This window comes from Haliotis rufescens, unplaced genomic scaffold, assembly GCF_023055435.1.
Source record: "Haliotis rufescens isolate VD_foot unplaced genomic scaffold, xgHalRufe1.0.p SCAF_229, whole genome shotgun sequence".
NCBI classification, from domain to species: Eukaryota; Metazoa; Mollusca; class Gastropoda; order Lepetellida; family Haliotidae; genus Haliotis; species Haliotis rufescens.
The window spans coordinates 1-4,922 of record NW_025963923.1 but is presented as its reverse complement, the minus strand read 5'-3'; the positions used below and the strand labels follow the sequence as shown (position 1 = coordinate 4,922).

Sequence of the window (4,922 nt, the reverse complement as noted above, 5' to 3'; positions counted from 1 at the left end):
CAGTATTAAACTTTAGCTATATTTCAGATATCTATGTTTCAACTATTTTTCTGCCGCATTAGTTGGTTCTTTCCTATTGACCTGGCCAGCTGTTTTCACGGCACATATTGTTAATACAAACTTGAAGCCCAGCCCAGCCCAGCCCAGCCCAGCCCAGCCGGCACGGCACGAAACAAACCTAAATGGTAGATATGAGCCATATCCAATCCTGTGGTATTTATAATACCTTTTTTACACCAATAGTAAAGCCATCTTGCTCCAGAAATCTATACAGGACTACGCAATAGTACTGCCATTTCAGCCAAGCATCATTACAACAATGTGATTGATGGGCGGTACAAACCTCATTGACACATTGTCACACTTTCCTCTCACGGGGTGTTTGAAGTGAACTTTATTCTATAAGGTTTGCACGTGAAAAAATGATTATCAACTCCTATGCGTTTGGAACGTGAAACCTTGTCATCGTCAGCGCAGCAACGTTCCCTCTGTGCTATCAAGATGTGCGTGAAGAGACGTATATGTAAAGACTATTGATGTTTTAAGAAATTGTTTTTGAGAAGGGTCATTCAGTTCATCTGATCACTCGATCCGTACTTGGTGTATGGGCCATTACTCCTACACCATTGTAAAGGGAGGGAGGGATCGGGGTGGCAGGGGGGGGGGGGGGGGGCGCCGAGGCGATCAACCACTGTACAATTTGAATTCTCCCCATCGGAGTATGCTTCCAACAATATATGGTTGATATCTATCTCTTAGTTCTAGAGAAGAAGTCCCTAAAATCAATATATCCAAATACCCCTATGTGGCCCTGCCCCTCAGCCCCCCTGTGTGTGGTGGTGGGGGGGATAGTGTCAGCCCCTCCATTTGTAATTTTTTAATTCCCGCCATGTTATGCTTTCAGTCACATTTCGTTTATTTCCAATAAGTGGTTCAGAGGAAGAAGTCGATGGAATCAATTGTTGACGTACAGACGACGGACAACGGACAGCGGACGACACCATCCAAGCTTTACCAAATGAACTGTCGTGCATATGAGATTCATCGACATGCATCCATCATTGGTTATAACTTATAGTAAAAGGAATTTTTAATTTAAAGTTTAAATAGTGCGCTGAGAAATGGTAGAATTTATATAAATATAACATACAATATTCCAGAAATATTATTCATAATCAACGAAAAGCTTTGTTCTTTTGGTTTTCCATTTTATCCGTCGCGTCTGTCTTTGTGGTTTAGGCTTTTGTTGCGTATTTACAAAACTCCAAGTATTATACGATGTGTAGTATTCATCCAGGAACTACTTCCGCAACGTTGTCAACTAATTTGGTACGCAGTATGCGCTGCTCCACCGACCACCTTTCCCCACCCCCCGAGCAAGGCCGAAAGGGGCAACTCACTCCAAGCCAAACGGTCAAAGGGCAGACAATTTTAGGCATAACCAAACATACAACCGCATGTGCCCCGAGTCATCCGGCCTCATGTCTGGCAGTCAATCACAACCACGACAACAACAACAGCTTCCGCATGCTGATGCAGTCGTTTCGTATTAAGGGCACAGCTTAAACAAAGGTATAGTATAACCCTGTACAATCTTCGTCAGTGCCCGTGTGAAGGCATTCAAATAATATTTCACCTGCACTACATGGTATTGGTCTTCACACTGGTTGACTATACTATGACAATCATTTTTTTTCGCTCATGTATTTCATATATAAGTCATATAGGTAATAACATAACATCTGGCTGTGTTGTGCGATCATTACCATCATATCAAAATACATATATTCAAACTTTTGGTGTTAAGCTTTCACAAGAAAGAATTCCGGGCGTATTCATTACTCAAACACAAGCTCTTACTTATGATGAACAAAAAAATCAAGAACTAAAAATAAAAATGTACAAAATAGAGTAAGACAAAACTGTTTTATTGGCATTCAACAAGTTGGTGAGTAAATAAGAAAACTTCAGTGGATAAGCACTTCTGTGTTTACTTTCGCATCCAGGGATGTATCCATGTTCATTCTTACAGTCATTCAGCTTGACAAGGGCGTGAACTCTATATCGAAACGCTCCAGAAAACCGCTGTGTCTGTCATCCGGATCTGTGCTTTGCAACGTGTTTAAACCTGAATCGAAATAAATACATTTCAATCAATGAAAGTACAAATTTAATATATCATCCTGATCAGCTCCACGTTAGACAATGTTATTTGCCTGTTTACTGGTTAGGGATACCTTCAGGGAATTACCAAATACATATGTATGCATCGCATAATGAATGACTTGGCTAATTAAAACTTAGTATTTGTTTGTTGGCTATGTGATCAGAAGAGGTCCGAATCCGTACATGTGTTTCGTGTCGGATTGGCGTCCAGTCTGCATTGCGGGCCCGTTTCACAAAGAGATCGTAGCGCTAAGACGGTCGTAAGTCTATCTTAAAGTATAGGAGTTACGGTAGTCGTAGCCCTACGATCGCTTTGTGAAAAGGGACCCTGCTGTGGTTCGCCTGGCTGATAACGTTCATACTCGTCTCGCGAAGCGCACCCGCCCAGCCATGGTGATTATATGGACGCATCAAACAATTGCTAAACTGAACGAAGCGTTATTATGTCGCAGGTACCCAACACTGGTGTACTGAGTGAGTGAGTGAGTGAGTGAGTGAGTGAGTGAGTGATCCCAATTGCTTATATCGATGCTCATGATGTCAATCACTGGATTGTCTGGTCCAGACTCGATTTTTTTTACAGACCGCCTTCATATAGCTGGAATACTGCTGAGTGCGGCGTTAAACAACAAACAAACAAACAAATATTTCAGACTGCCGTCATATTGCTTGAATAGCGCTGAGTGTGGCATTAAGCAACAGACAAACAGACTTGCTGTGTCATACTCTGACTACATGGGATGTTAGTCTTTGTGTTAATCACTGGTTTGTCTGGCCCAGTGTTCATGGCTGACAGCACACAAACAAACATTAAGCACTACTGTCAGTATTCGAAAGTTTCTCCATTATGTGTGAGGTTTTCTGTGTTTGCTGAGTGACGAGATGTGTTGTGTTGTGTTGTGTTGACAGACGTCAGCTTCCACCCACCCCGCCAGCAGACGACGAAGACACGCCACGCCTCCAGCGGCCGACAGTACCCCAGAGGACGGTCATCAACGTGACGCCCGCAGAGAAGGACCAAGGTTAGATACAGCTGTCCTCACACACACCTGAACACTTGGCTGCTGCTAGCTACCACTCACTCACTTACCCACTCACTCACTCACCCACTCTCTCCCACGCCCCACTCTCTCATATTCCACTCGCTCCAACGCCCCACTCTCATATTCCACCCTCTCATACACCCCACTCTCGCACATTAGATGGGAACGTTCCCTTGTGGAGAGCCTAGTTTATGTCTTGTGTCTGGTAAAAGTCAGTGTACAGAAAGTAACATCACACTAATGTTTAGCTTGAGAATATCTCCTCACATGGTGTCCACGAACCTCTAACCCCTAAACTCAACCCCTTGTGGCTCCAGAGGATCCCACTGTGTAGCAGCGGAATGTTAACTCAAGTTCGGCTTCTGGGTGCAGGTGTAGTAAGTGTTTAGAGGGAAGGGTGGCAGTGTCTAAGATGTAGCCTGTGTTTCAGGAGTGTCCTATGCGGAGCTAAGGTACGACATCCCCGGCCACACTGTGAAGACCGTTGACACGGAGCCGGACTCGCACTACGACAAACCCCTGCCTGGCGTGCACCCCCTCATCAACACCTCCCCCACGTCGGAGGGCATCTCCAAACACCCGCCGTCACCTGAGGGAGGTACGGCATCAGCATACCAGCATCCTTACACAAGGGGTTGGGGAATTCAGTGGCAATAGGCAATGTTAGGGGCAGATATACCCAAGCAGGAAAGCCATTAATCACTGTGTAGTTACCAGACAATAACAGGGAGGGGTCAAGACGGGAAGTGGAGGCTATGTAAGCTAGGTTTTGAGACTCTGCAAAAGTTATGCCTTAGGCAGTGATCTCATTATATGAGCTTTTTCCTGTGGCAGCTATTTGCTTTGTTCCCTTCGCCACTTCTATATTGATCTCTTGTTCTGTCTGCAGTATGCATTATTGTGTCTAAACCGTATAAGATCTATGAGAGCAGTGGTCTGCTGTGCTTAACTACTGGAGACTAAATGCTACATATTGCTACAGATAACCACCTTCTGCATCTTGTCTGTATTGTCTATATACACTGCGTTATTATACCGCTCCGAGGATGTTTGTGTGATGTCATATGCACTGCTGTGTAATACAAGTATTATACCACTCCAGGGATGTCTGTGTGTGATACTTACACTACTTAGTAATACAAATATTATGCTACTCCAAGGATGTCTGTGTGGTATATGCCATATGTGAGATGTGTGCAAGCATACATTCACTCATCAGATGTGTCCCCTATGGAGAGATAGGTGCTGAATCAGCAGTATTACCACAAGCATACATTCAGTCATCATACATTCACTCATCATACATTCAGTCATCATACATTCACTCATCATACATTCACTCATCATACATTCAGTCATCATACATTCACTCATCATACATTTACTCATCATACATTCACTCATCATACATTCAGTCATCATACATTCACTCATCAGCTGTGTCCCCTATGGAGAGATGGGTGCTGAATCAGCAGTATTACCACAAGCATACATTCACTCATCATACATTCAGTCATCATACATTCACTCATCATACATTTACTCATCATACATTCACTCATCATACATTCAGTCATCATACATTCAGTCATCATACATTCACTCATCAGCTGTGTCCCCTATGGAGAGATAGGTGCTGAATCAGCAGTATTACCACAAGCATACATTTACTCATCATACATTCACTCATCATACATTCAGTCATCATACATT

The 4,922-nt window shown here is 43.5% G+C and overlaps 1 long non-coding RNA gene across 1 annotated transcript; it reads left to right on the top strand.

Annotated features, from left to right (window-relative positions):
- The first annotated feature begins 1,423 nt into the window (after positions 1-1,423).
- LOC125383445 lies at positions 1,424-4,501 on the top strand. The gene is made up of 3 exons (XR_007222739.1): positions 1,424-1,572; positions 3,076-3,188; positions 3,640-4,501. It is a non-coding gene; the product is annotated as an uncharacterized LOC125383445 (long non-coding RNA).
- Positions 4,502-4,922: the final 421 nt, after the last annotated feature.